At 35.6% G+C, this 15,254-nt stretch overlaps 2 non-coding genes across 2 annotated transcripts; both read left to right on the forward strand.

Moving 5' to 3' along the window:
- Positions 1 to 2,124: 2,124 nt before the first annotated feature.
- On the forward strand, positions 2,125 to 2,196 carry TRNAC-GCA (transfer RNA cysteine (anticodon GCA)). The gene has a single exon. It is a non-coding gene; the product is annotated as a tRNA-Cys (tRNA).
- A 3,666-nt stretch (positions 2,197 to 5,862) lies between these two features.
- TRNAC-GCA (transfer RNA cysteine (anticodon GCA)) lies at positions 5,863 to 5,934 on the forward strand. Its single transcript has one exon. It is a non-coding gene; the product is annotated as a tRNA-Cys (tRNA).
- Positions 5,935 to 15,254: the final 9,320 nt, after the last annotated feature.

Consider the following 15,254-nt stretch of genomic DNA (forward strand, 5'->3'; position numbering starts at 1 on the left):
TTTTGCAGAATTTGTGCATTTGACAAACGTTTTTTTTTCCATGTTCCAAGATCTACATGTGATACGAAATGTATGAATTCTTGCAATGGAAACCTCACTGTATTTTACCAAGGCAGATAAAGGGCATCCTTCGCACCGCATATACTTATAAGGAGGGTTTGGTGGCTGAAAATGGTTTGCTTTGATGGTGATTGCATGTTGCTTGCACTTTGTACATATTACTGAATTAATAAAGGTGAACTTTTCAGACGTGGGGTATAGCTCAATGGTAGAGCATTTGACGGCAGATCAAGTGGTCCCTAGTTCAAATCTGGGTGCCCCCTTGTTCAACTGTTTTACCTGTAGAAATATTATTTTAATTAAATAAATTGAAGAAAACATTTACAATCTTAGCATTTAATGTAATGAGCAACACATTTCTACATTTGAAATACTCCTGATCATCTCCTGAAACATAGGGTAAAGACCATGAAACTGTTTAGGATTTCTTCATATGATACAAGCTGTGTTTTACATTCACCCAAGTTCTACTGGTGATATTATCAGTTTGAAATAGTCCATTGGAAGCTCATATGAATGTTATAAAACTGTGGTGGAAACCAATGATATGCTCTTAATGAAATGTATTAATTTGTACAGCTGACCAGAAGTGCACTGATGTCATTAGTTCTACAAGTTCCATACAGTCACCCACTCTATCACCTTTTTAAAAAAGGGCAGTTTTCAGCATTCAAGGGTTTGACTCAATGGTAGAGCGTAGGAGTGCAGTTCAAGAAGTCCCTGTTTCATAACCATATACCCTCGTCAATACATCCTGTTAAAATGTTTTCCAACCCAATGTACTGTAAGAAACAATAGGATATATCATCATTTCATATAAAAAACAATGAACAATTGGGTTTAACTATGCTCTTAGCACAAAATCAACAAACTGCAGTAGAGAAGCAGTTACGTTTTGCAGAATTTGTGCATTTGACAAAAGTTTTTTTTTCCATGTTCCAAGACCTACATGTGATACGAAATGTATGAATTCTTGCAATGGAAACCTCACTGTATTTTACCAAGGCAGATAAAGGACATCTTTTGTACCCCTTATACTTGTAAGGAGGGTTTGGTGTTTGAAAATGCATTGCTTTGAGGTTGATTGCATGTTGCTTCCACTTTGTACATATTCCTGAATTAATAAAGGTGAACTTTTCAGAACGGGGGGTATAGCTCAGTGGTAGAGCATTTGACTGCAGATCAAGTGGTCTCTAGTTCAAATCTGGGTGCCCCTTTGTTCAACTATTTTACCTGTAGAAAAAAAACATTTACAATCTTAGCATTTGATGTAATGAGCAACACATTTCTACATTTGAAATACTCCTGATCATCTCCTGAAACATAGGGTAAACACCATGAAACTGTTTAGGATTTCGTCATATGATACAAGCTGTGTTTTACATTCACCCAAGTTCTATTGGTGATATTATCAGTTTGAAATAGTCCATTGGAAGCTCATATGAATGTTATAAAACTGTGGTGGAAACCAATAATATGCCCTTAATGAAATGTATTAATTTGTACACCTCACCAGAAGTGCACTGATGTCATTAGTTCTACAAGTTCCATACAGTCACCCACTCTATCACCTTTTTAAAAAAGGGCAGTTTTCAGCATTCAAGGGTTTATGTCAGTGGTAGAGCGTAGGAGTGCTTTTCAAGAAGTCCCTGTTTCATAACCATATACCCTTTTCAATAGATCCTGTTAAAATGTTTTACAGCCAAATGCACTGTAAGAAACAATAGGATATATCATCATTTCATATACAAAACAAGGAACAATTGGGTTTAACTATGCTCTTAGCACAAAATCAACAAACTGCAGTAGAGAAGCAGTTACATTTTGCAGAATTTTTGCATTTGACAAAAGATTTTTTTTCCATGTTCCAAGATCTACATGTGATACGAAATGTATGAATTCTTGCAATGGAAACCTCACTGTATTTTACCAAGGCAGATAAAGGACATCCTTCGCACCGCATATACTTATAAGGAGGGTTTGGTGGCTGAAAATGCTTTGCTTTGATGGTTGCTTGCACTTTGTACATATTACTGAATTAATAAAGGGGACCTTTTCAGAACTGGGGGTATAGCTCAGTGGTAGAGCATTTGACTGCAGATCAAGAGGTCCCTAGTTCAAATCTGGGTGCCCCCTTGTTCAACTGTTTTACCTGTAGAAATATTATTTTAATTAAATAAATTGAAGAAAACATTTACAATCTTAGCATTTTATGTAATGAGCAAAACATTTCTACATTTGAAATACTCCTGATCATCTCCTGAAACATAGGGTAAACACCATGAAACTGTTTAGGATTTCTTCATATGATACAAGCTGTGTTTTACATTCACCCAAGTTCTACTGGTGATATGATTAGTTTGAAATAGTCCATTTGAAGCTCATATGAATGTTATAAAACTGTGGTGGAAACCAATAATATGCTCTTAATGAAATGTATTAATTTGTACAGCTGACCAGAAGTGCACTGATGTCATTAGTTCTACAAGTTCCATACAGTCACCCACTCTATCACCTTTTTAAAAAAGGGCAGTTTTCAGCATTCAAGGGTTTAACTCAATGGTAGAGCGTAGGAGTGCAGTTCAAGAAGTCCCTGTTTCATAACCATATACCCTCGTCAATACATCCTGTTAAAATGTTTTCCAACCCAATGTACTGTAAGAAACAATAGGATATATCATCATTTCATATAAAAAACAATGAACAATTGGGTTTAACTATGCTCTTAGCACAAAATCAACAAACTGCAGTAGAGAAGCAGTTACGTTTTGCAGAATTTGTGCATTTGACAAAAGTTTTTTTTTCCATGTTCCAAGATCTACATGTGATACGAAATGTATGAATTCTTGCAATGGAAACCTCACTGTATTTTACCAAGGCAGATAAAGGACATCTTTTGTACCCCTTATACTTATAAGGAGGGTTTGGTGGCTGAAAATGCATTGCTTTGAGGGTGATTGCATGTTGCTTGCACTTTGTACATATTACTGAATTAATAAAGGTAAACTTTTCAGAACTGGGAGTATAGCTCAGTGGTGGAGCATGTGACTGCAGATCAAGAAGTCCCTAGTTCAAATCTGGGTGCCCCCTTGTTCAACTGTTTTACCTATAGAAAAAAACATTTACAATCTTAGCATTTGATGTAATGAGCAACACATTTCTACATTTGAAATTCTCCTGATCATCTCCTGAAACATAGGGTAAACACCATGAAACTGTTTAGGATTTCGTCATATGATACAAGGTGTGTTTTACATTCACCCAAGTTCTACTGGTGATATTATCAGTTTGAAATAGTCCATTGGAAGCTCATATGAATGTTATAAAACTGTGGTGGAAACCAATAATATGCCCTTAATGAAATGTATTAATTTGTACAAATGACCAGAGGTGCACTGATGTCATTAGTTCTACAAGTTCCATACAGTCACCCACTCTATCACCTTTTTAAAAAAGGGCAGTTTTCAGCATTCAAGGGTTTATGTCAGTGGTAGAGCGTAGGAGTGCTTTTCAAGAAGTCCCTGTTTCATAACCATATACCCTCTTCAATAGATCCTGTTAATATGTTTTTCAACCCAATGCACTGTAAGAAACAATAGGATATATCATCATTTCATATACAAAACAATGAACAATTGGTTTTAACTATGCCCTTAGCACAAAATCAACAAACTGCAGTAGAGAAGCAGTTACATTTTGCAGAATTTGTGCATTTGAAAAAAGATTTTTTTTTCCATGTTCCAAGATCTACATGTGATACGAAATGTATGAATTCTTGCAATGAAAACCTCACTGTATTTTACCAAGGTAGATAAAGGACATCCTTCGCATCCCATATACTTATAAGGAGGGTTTGGTGGCTGAAAATGCATTGCTTTGATGGTGATTGCATGTTGCTTGCACTTTGTACATATTACTGAATTAATAAAGGTAACCTTTTCAGAACTGGGATTATAGCTCAGTGGTAGAGCATGTGACTGCAGATCAAGAGGTCCCTAGTTCAAATCTGGGTGCCCCCTTGTTCAACTGTTTTACCTATAGAAAAAAACATTTACAATCTTAGCATTTGATGTAATGAGCAACACATTTCCACATTTGAAATACTCCTTATCATCACCTGAAACTTAGGGTAAACACCATTAAGCTGTTTAGGATTTCTTCATATGATACAAGCTGTATTTTACATTCACCCAAGTTCTACTGGTGACATTATCAGTTTGAAATAGTCCATTGGAAGCTCATATGAATGTTATAAAACTGTGGTGGAAACCAATAATATGCCCTTAATGAAATTTATTAATTTGTACAGCTGACCAGAAGTGCACTGATGCCATTAGTTCTACAAGTTCCATACAGTCACCCACTCTATCACCTTTTTAAAAAAGGGCAGTTTTCAGCATTCAAGGGTTTAACTCAGTGGTAGAGCGTAGGAGTACAGTTCAAGAAGTTCCTGTTTCATAACCACATACCCTCATCAATAGATCCTGTTCAAATGTTTTTCAACCCAATGCACTGTAAGAAACAATAGGATATATAATCATTTCATATAAAAAACAATGAACAATTGGGTTTAACTATGCTCTTAGCACAAAATCAACAAACTGCAGTAGAGAAGCAGTTACGTTTTGCAGAATTTGTGCATTTGACAAAAGTTTTTTTTCCATGTTCCAAGATCTACATGTGATACGAAATGTATGAATTCTTGCAATGGAAACCTCACGGTATTTTACCAAGGCAGATAAAGGGCATCCTTCGCACCGCATATACTTATAAGGAGGGTTTGGTGGCTGAAAATGGTTTGCTTTGATGGTGATTGCATGTTGCTTGCACTTTGTACATATTACTGAATTAATAAAGGTGTACTTTTCAGAGGTGGGGTATAGCTCAGTGGTAGAGCATTTGACTGCAGATCAAGTGGTCTCTAGTTCAAATCTGGGTGCCCCTTTGTTCAACTATTTTACCTGTAGAAAAAAAAACATTTACAATCTTAGCATTTGATGTAATGAGCAACACATTTCTACATTTGAAATACTCCTGATCATCTCCTGAAACATAGGGTAAACACCATGAAACTGTTTAGGATTTCGTCATATGATACAAGCTGTGTTTTACATTCACCCAAGTTCTACTGGTGATATTATCAGTTTGAAATAGTCCATTGGAAGCTCATATGAATGTTATAAAACTGTGGTGGAAACCAATAATATCCCTTAATGAAATGTATTAATTTGTACAAATGACCAGAGGTGCACTGATGTCATTAGTTCTACAAGTTCCATACAGTCACCCACTCTATCACCTTTTTAAAAAAGGGCAGTTTTCAGCATTCAAGGGTTTATGTCAGTGGTAGAGCGTAGGAGTGCTTTTCATGAAGTCCCTGTTTCATAACCATATACCCTCTTCAATAGATCCTGTTAAAATGTTTTTCAACCCAATGCACTGTAAGAAACAATAGGATATATCATCATTTCATATACAAAACAATGAACAATTGGGTTTAACTATGCGCTTAGCACAAAATCAACAAACTGCAGTAGAGAAGCAGTTACATTTTGCAGAATTTGTGCATTTGACAAAAGATTTTTTTTCCATGTTCCAAGATCTACATGTGATACGCAATGTATGAATTCTTGCAATGGAAACCTCACTGTATTTTACCAAGGTAGATAAAGGACATCCTTCGCATCCCATATACTTATAAGGAGGGTTTGGTGGCTGAAAATGCATTGCTTTGATGGTGATTGCATGTTGCTTGCACTTTGTACATATTACTGAATTAATAAAGGTGAAATTTTCAGAACTGGGGGTATAGCTCAGTGGTAGAGCATTTGACTGCAGATCAAGAGTTCCCTAGTTCAAATCTGGGTGTCCCCTTGTTCAACTGTTTAACCTGTGGAATTTTTTTTTTAATTAAATAAATTGAAAAAAACATTTACAATCTTAGCATTTGATGTAATGAGCAACACATTTCCACATTTGAAATACTCCTGATCATCACCTGAAACATAGGGTAAACACCATTAAGCTGTTTAGGATTTCTTCATATGATACGAGCTGTGTTTTACATTCACCCAAGTTCTACTGGTGATATTATCAGTTTGAAATAGTCCATTGGAAGCTCATATGAATGTTATAAAACTGTGGTGGAAACCAATAATATGCTCTTAATGAAATGTATTAATTTGTACAGCTGACCAGAAGTGCACGGATGTCATTAGTTCTACAAGTTCCATACAGTCACCCACTCTCTATCACCTTTTTAAAAAAGGGCAGTTTTCAGCATTCAAGGGTTTAACTCAATGGTAGAGCGTAGGAGTGCAGTTCAAGAAGTCCCTGTTTCATAACCATATACCCTCATCAATACATCCTGTTAAAATGTTTTTCAACCCAATGTACTGTAAGAAACAATAGGATATATCATCATTTCATATAAAAAACAATGAACAATTGGGTTTAACTATGCTCTTAGCACAAAATCAACAAACTGCAGTAGAGAAGTAGTTACGTTTTGCAGAATTTGTGCATTTGACAAACGTTTTTTTTCCATGTTCCAAGATCTACATGTGATACGAAATGTATGAATTCTTGCAATGGAAACCTCACTGTATTTTACCAAGGCAGATAAAGGACATCTTTTGTACCCCTTATACTTATAAGGAGGGTTTGGTGGCTGAAAATTCATTGCTTTGAGGGTGATTGCATGTTGCTTCCACTTTGTTCATATTCCTGAATTAATAAAGGTAAACCTTTCAGAACTGGGGGTATAGCTCAGTGGTACAGCCTTTGACTGCAGATCAAGTGGTCTCTAGTTCAAATCTCGGTGCCCCCTTGTTCAACTGTTTTACCCGTAGAAAAAAAACATTTACAATCTTAGCATTTCATGTAATGAGCAACACATTTCTATATTTCAAATACTCCTGATCATCACCTGAAACATAGGGTAAACACCATTAAGCTGTTTATGATTTCTTCATATGATACAAGCTGTGTTTTACATTCATCCAAGTTCTACTGGTGATATGATCAGTTTGAAATAGTCCATTGGAAGCTCATATGAATGTTATAAAACTGTGGTGGAAACCAATAATGTGCCCTTAATGAAATGTATTAATTTGTACAGTTGACCAGAAGTGCACTGATGTCATTAGTTCTACAAGTTCCATAGAGTCACCCACTCTATCACCTTTTTAAAAAGGGCAGTTTTCAACATTCAAGGGTTTATGTCAGTGGTAGAGCGTAAGAGTGTCATTCAAGAAGTCCCTGTTTCATAACCATATACCCTCTTCAATAGATCCTGTTAAAATGTTTTTCAACCCAATGCACTGTAAGAAACAATAGGATATATCATCATTTCATACACAAAACAATGAACAATTGGGTTTAACTATGCTCTTAGCACAAACTCAACAAACTGCAGTAGAGAAGCAGTTACATTTTGCAGAATTTGTGCATTTGACAAAATATTTTTTTTCCATGTTCCAAGATCTACATGTGATACGAAATGTATGAATTCTTGCAATGGAAACCTCAATGTATTTTACCAAGGCAGATAAAGGACATCCTTTGCACCCCTGATACTTATAAGGATGGTTTGGTGGCTGAACATGCATTGCTTTGATGGTGATTGCATGCTGCTTCCACTTTGTACATATTACTGAATAAATAAAGGTGAACATTTCAGAAATGGGGGCATAGCTCAGTTGTAGAGCATTTCACTGTAGATCAAAAGGTCCCTAGTTCAAATCTGGGTGGCCCCTTGTCCAACTGTTTTACCTGTAGAAATATTTTTTTAATTAAATAAATTGAAGTAAACATTTACAATCTTAGCATTTCATGTAATGAGCAACACATTTCTACATTTGAAATACTCCTGATCATCACCTGAAACATAGGGTAAACACCATTAAGCTGTTTAGGATTTCTTCATATGATACAAGCTGTGTTTTACATTCACCCAAGTTCTACTGGTGATATGATTAGTTTGAAATAGTCCATTGGAAGCTCATATGAATGTTATAAAACTGTGGTGGAAACCAATAATATGCCCTTAATGAAATGTATTAATTTGTACACCTGACCAGAAGTGCACTGATGTCATTAGTTCTACAAGTTCCATACAGTCACCCACTCTATCACCTTTTTAAAAAAGGGCAGTTTTCAGCATTCAAGGGTTTATGTCAGTGGTAGAGCGTAGGAGTGCTTTTCAAGAAGTCCCTGTTTCATAACCATATACCCTTTTCAATAGATCCTGTTAAAATGTTTTTCAGCCCAATGCACTGTAAGAAACAATAGGATATATCATCATTTCATATACAAAACAATGAACAATTGGGTTTAACTATGCTCTTAGCACAAAATCAACAAACTGCAGTAGAGAAGCAGTTACATTTTGCAGAATTTTTGCATTTGACAAAAGATTTTTTTTCCATGTTCCAAGATCTACATGTGATACGAAATGTATGAATTCTTGCAATGGAAACCTCACTGTATTTTACCAAGGCAGATAAAGGACATCCTTTGCACCGCATATACTTATAAGGAGGGTTTGGTGGCTGAAAATGCTTTGCTTTGATGGTTGCTTGCACTTTGTACATATTACTGAATTAATAAAGGTGACCTTTTCAGAACTGGTGGTATAGCTCAGTAGTAGAGCATTTGCCTGCAGTTCAAGAGGTCCCTAGTTCAAATCTGGGTGCCCCCTTGTTCAACTGTTTTACCTGTAGAAATATTATTTTAATTAAATAAATTGAAGAAAACATTTACAATCTTAGCATTTTATGTAATGAGCAAAACATTTCTACATTTGAAATACTCCTGATCATCTCCTGAAACATAGGGTAAACACCATGAAACTGTTTAGGATTTCTTCATATGATACAAGCTGTGTTTTACATTCACCCAAGTTCTACTGGTGATATGATTAGTTTGAAATAGTCCATTGGAAGCTCATATGAATGTTATAAAACTGTGGTGGAAACCAATAATATGCTCTTAATGAAATGTATTAATTTGTACAGCTGACCAGAAGTGCACTGATGTCATTAGTTCTACAAGTTCCATACAGTCACCCACTCTATCACCTTTTTAAAAAAGGGCAGTTTTCAGCATTCAAGGGTTTAACTCAATGGTAGAGCGTAGGAGTGCAGTTCAAGAAGTCCCTGTTTCATAACCATATACCCTCGTCAATACATCCTGTTAAAATGTTTTTCAACCCAATGTACTGTAAGAAACAATAGGATATATCATCATTTCATATAAAAAACAATGAACAATTGGGTTTAACTATGCTCTTAGCAGAAAATCAACAAACTGCAGTAGAGAAGCAGTTACGTTTTGCAGAATTTGTGCATTTGACAAACGTTTTTTTTTTCCATGTTCCAAGATCTACATGTGATACGAAATGTATGAATTCTTGCAATGGAAACCTCACTGTATTTTACCAAGGCAGATAAAGGGCATCCTTCGCACCGCATATACTTATAAGGAGGGTTTGGTGGCTGAAAATGGTTTGCTTTGATGGTGATTGCATGTTGCTTGCACTTTGTACATATTACTGAATTAATAAAGGTGAACTTTTCAGACGTGGGGTATAGCTCAATGGTAGAGCATTTGACGGCAGATCAAGAGGTCCCTAGTTCAAATCTGGGTGCCCCCTTGTTCAACTGTTTTACCTGTAGAAATATTATTTTAATTAAATAAATTGAAGAAAACATTTACAATCTTAGCATTTAATGTAATGAGCAACACATTTCTACATTTGAAATACTCCTGATCATCTCCTGAAACATAGGGTAAAGACCATGAAACTGTTTAGGATTTCTTCATATGATACAAGCTGTGTTTTACATTCACCCAAGTTCTACTGGTGATATTATCAGTTTGAAATAGTCCATTGGAAGCTCATATGAATGTTATAAAACTGTGGTGGAAACCAATGATATGCTCTTAATGAAATGTATTAATTTGTACAGCTGACCAGAAGTGCACTGATGTCATTAGTTCTACAAGTTCCATACAGTCACCCACTCTATCACCTTTTTAAAAAAGGGCAGTTTTCAGCATTCAAGGGTTTGACTCAATGGTAGAGCGTAGGAGTGCAGTTCAAGAAGTCCCTGTTTCATAACCATATACCCTCGTCAATACATCCTGTTAAAATGTTTTCCAACCCAATGTACTGTAAGAAACAATAGGATATATCATCATTTCATATAAAAAACAATGAACAATTGGGTTTAACTATGCTCTTAGCACAAAATCAACAAACTGCAGTAGAGAAGCAGTTACGTTTTGCAGAATTTGTGCATTTGACAAAAGTTTTTTTTTCCATGTTCCAAGATCTACATGTGATACGAAATGTATGAATTCTTGCAATGGAAACCTCACTGTATTTTACCAAGGCAGATAAAGGACATCTTTTGTACCCCTTATACTTGTAAGGAGGGTTTGGTGTTTGAAAATGCATTGCTTTGAGGTTGATTGCATGTTGCTTCCACTTTGTACATATTCCTGAATTAATAAAGGTGAACTTTTCAGAACGGGGGGTATAGCTCAGTGGTAGAGCATTTGACTGCAGATCAAGTGGTCTCTAGTTCAAATCTGGGTGCCCCTTTGTTCAACTATTTTACCTGTAGAAAAAAAACATTTACAATCTTAGCATTTGATGTAATGAGCAACACATTTCTACATTTGAAATACTCCTGATCATCTCCTGAAACATAGGGTAAACACCATGAAACTGTTTAGGATTTCGTCATATGATACAAGCTGTGTTTTACATTCACCCAAGTTCTATTGGTGATATTATCAGTTTGAAATAGTCCATTGGAAGCTCATATGAATGTTATAAAACTGTGGTGGAAACCAATAATATGCCCTTAATGAAATGTATTAATTTGTACACCTCACCAGAAGTGCACTGATGTCATTAGTTCTACAAGTTCCATACAGTCACCCACTCTATCACCTTTTTAAAAAAGGGCAGTTTTCAGCATTCAAGGGTTTATGTCAGTGGTAGAGCGTAGGAGTGCTTTTCAAGAAGTCCCTGTTTCATAACCATATACCCTTTTCAATAGATCCTGTTAAAATGTTTTACAGCCAAATGCACTGTAAGAAACAATAGGATATATCATCATTTCATATACAAAACAAGGAACAATTGGGTTTAACTATGCTCTTAGCACAAAATCAACAAACTGCAGTAGAGAAGCAGTTACATTTTGCAGAATTTTTGCATTTGACAAAAGATTTTTTTTCCATGTTCCAAGATCTACATGTGATACGAAATGTATGAATTCTTGCAATGGAAACCTCACTGTATTTTACCAAGGCAGATAAAGGACATCCTTCGCACCGCATATACTTATAAGGAGGGTTTGGTGGCTGAAAATGCTTTGCTTTGATGGTTGCTTGCACTTTGTACATATTACTGAATTAATAAAGGGGACCTTTTCAGAACTGGGGGTAAAGCTCAGTGGTAGAGCATTTGACTGCAGATCAAGAGGTCCCTAGTTCAAATCTGGGTGCCCCCTTGTTCAACTGTTTTACCTGTAGAAATATTATTTTAATTAAATAAATTGAAGAAAACATTTACAATCTTAGCATTTTATGTAATGAGCAAAACATTTCTACATTTGAAATACTCCTGATCATCTCCTGAAACATAGGGTAAACACCATGAAACTGTTTAGGATTTCTTCATATGATACAAGCTGTGTTTTACATTCACCCAAGTTCTACTGGTGATATGATTAGTTTGAAATAGTCCATTTGAAGCTCATATGAATGTTATAAAACTGTGGTGGAAACCAATAATATGCTCTTAATGAAATGTATTAATTTGTACAGCTGACCAGAAGTGCACTGATGTCATTAGTTCTACAAGTTCCATACAGTCACCCACTCTATCACCTTTTTAAAAAAGGGCAGTTTTCAGCATTCAAGGGTTTAACTCAATGGTAGAGCGTAGGAGTGCAGTTCAAGAAGTCCCTGTTTCATAACCATATACCCTCGTCAATACATCCTGTTAAAATGTTTTCCAACCCAATGTACTGTAAGAAACAATAGGATATATCATCATTTCATATAAAAAACAATGAACAATTGGGTTTAACTATGCTCTTAGCACAAAATCAACAAACTGCAGTAGAGAAGCAGTTACGTTTTGCAGAATTTGTGCATTTGACAAAAGTTTTTTTTTCCATGTTCCAAGATCTACATGTGATACGAAATGTATGAATTCTTGCAATGGAAACCTCACTGTATTTTACCAAGGCAGATAAAGGACATCTTTTGTACCCCTTATACTTATAAGGAGGGTTTGGTGGCTGAAAATGCATTGCTTTGAGGGTGATTGCATGTTGCTTGCACTTTGTACATATTACTGAATTAATAAAGGTAAACTTTTCAGAACTGGGAGTATAGCTCAGTGGTGGAGCATGTGACTGCAGATCAAGAAGTCCCTAGTTCAAATCTGGGTGCCTCCTTGTTCAACTGTTTTACCTATAGAAAAAAACATTTACAATCTTAGCATTTGATGTAATGAGCAACACATTTCTACATTTGAAATTCTCCTGATCATCTCCTGAAACATAGGGTAAACACCATGAAACTGTTTAGGATTTCGTCATATGATACAAGGTGTGTTTTACATTCACCCAAGTTCTACTGGTGATATTATCAGTTTGAAATAGTCCATTGGAAGCTCATATGAATGTTATAAAACTGTGGTGGAAACCAATAATATGCCCTTAATGAAATGTATTAATTTGTACAAATGACCAGAGGTGCACTGATGTCATTAGTTCTACAAGTTCCATACAGTCACCCACTCTATCACCTTTTTAAAAAAGGGCAGTTTTCAGCATTCAAGGGTTTATGTCAGTGGTAGAGCGTAGGAGTGCTTTTCAAGAAGTCCCTGTTTCATAACCATATACCCTCTTCAATAGATCCTGTTAATATGTTTTTCAACCCAATGCACTGTAAGAAACAATAGGATATATCATCATTTCATATACAAAACAATGAACAATTGGTTTTAACTATGCCCTTAGCACAAAATCAACAAACTGCAGTAGAGAAGCAGTTACATTTTGCAGAATTTGTGCATTTGAAAAAAGATTTTTTTTTCCATGTTCCAAGATCTACATGTGATACGAAATGTATGAATTCTTGCAATGAAAACCTCACTGTATTTTACCAAGGTAGATAAAGGACATCCTTCGCATCCCATATACTTATAAGGAGGGTTTGGTGGCTGAAAATGCATTGCTTTGATGGTGATTGCATGTTGCTTGCACTTTGTACATATTACTGAATTAATAAAGGTAACCTTTTCAGAACTGGGATTATAGCTCAGTGGTAGAGCATGTGACTGCAGATCAAGAGGTCCCTAGTTCAAATCTGGGTGCCCCCTTGTTCAACTGTTTTACCTATAGAAAAAAACATTTACAATCTTAGCATTTGATGTAATGAGCAACACATTTCCACATTTGAAATACTCCTTATCATCACCTGAAACTTAGGGTAAACACCATTAAGCTGTTTAGGATTTCTTCATATGATACAAGCTGTATTTTACATTCACCCAAGTTCTACTGGTGATATTATCAGTTTGAAATAGTCCATTGGAAGCTCATATGAATGTTATAAAACTGTGGTGGAAACCAATAATATGCCCTTAATGAAATTTATTAATTTGTACAGCTGACCAGAAGTGCACTGATGCCATTAGTTCTACAAGTTCCATACAGTCACCCACTCTATCACCTTTTTAAAAAAGGGCAGTTTTCAGCATTCAAGGGTTTAACTCAGTGGTAGAGCGTAGGAGTACAGTTCAAGAAGTTCCTGTTTCATAACCACATACCCTCATCAATAGATCCTGTTCAAATGTTTTTCAACCCAATGCACTGTAAGAAACAATAGGATATATAATCATTTCATATAAAAAACAATGAACAATTGGGTTTAACTATGCTCTTAGCACAAAATCAACAAACTGCAGTAGAGAAGCAGTTACGTTTTGCAGAATTTGTGCATTTGACAAAAGTTTTTTTTCCATGTTCCAAGATCTACATGTGATACGAAATGTATGAATTCTTGCAATGGAAACCTCACTGTATTTTACCAAGGCAGATAAAGGGCATCCTTCGCACCGCATATACTTATAAGGAGGGTTTGGTGGCTGAAAATGGTTTGCTTTGATGGTGATTGCATGTTGCTTGCACTTTGTACATATTACTGAATTAATAAAGGTGTACTTTTCAGAGGTGGGGTATAGCTCAGTGGTAGAGCATTTGACTGCAGATCAAGTGGTCTCTAGTTCAAATCTGGGTGCCCCTTTGTTCAACTATTTTACCTGTAGAAAAAAAAACATTTACAATCTTAGCATTTGATGTAATGAGCAACACATTTCTACATTTGAAATACTCCTGATCATCTCCTGAAACATAGGGTAAACACCATGAAACTGTTTAGGATTTCGTCATATGATACAAGCTGTGTATTACATTCACCCAAGTTCTACTGGTGATATTATCAGTTTGAAATAGTCCATTGGAAGCTCATATGAATGTTATAAAACTGTGGTGGAAACCAATAATATCCCTTAATGAAATGTATTAATTTGTACAAATGACCAGAGGTGCACTGATGTCATTAGTTCTACAAGTTCCATACAGTCACCCACTCTATCACCTTTTTAAAAAAGGGCAGTTTTCAGCATTCAAGGGTTTATGTCAGTGGTAGAGCGTAGGAGTGCTTTTCATGAAGTCCCTGTTTCATAACCATATACCCTCTTCAATAGATCCTGTTAAAATGTTTTTCAACCCAATGCACTGTAAGAAACAATAGGATATATCATCATTTCATATACAAAACAATGAACAATTGGGTTTAACTATGCGCTTAGCACAAAATCAACAAACTGCAGTAGAGAAGCAGTTACATTTTGCAGAATTTGTGCATTTGACAAAAGATTTTTTTTCCATGTTCCAAGATCTACATGTGATACGCAATGTATGAATTCTTGCAATGGAAACCTCACTGTATTTTACCAAGGTAGATAAAGGACATCCTTCGCATCCCATATACTTATAAGGAGGGTTTGGTGGCTGAAAATGCATTGCTTTGATGGTGATTGCATGTTGCTTGCACTTTGTACATATTACTGAATTAATAAAGGTGAAATTTTCAGAACT

Source organism: Ambystoma mexicanum, chromosome 4q (genome assembly GCF_040938575.1).
Source record: "Ambystoma mexicanum isolate Mex_15411 chromosome 4q, UKY_AmexF1_1, whole genome shotgun sequence".
Taxonomy (NCBI): domain Eukaryota; kingdom Metazoa; phylum Chordata; class Amphibia; order Caudata; family Ambystomatidae; genus Ambystoma; species Ambystoma mexicanum.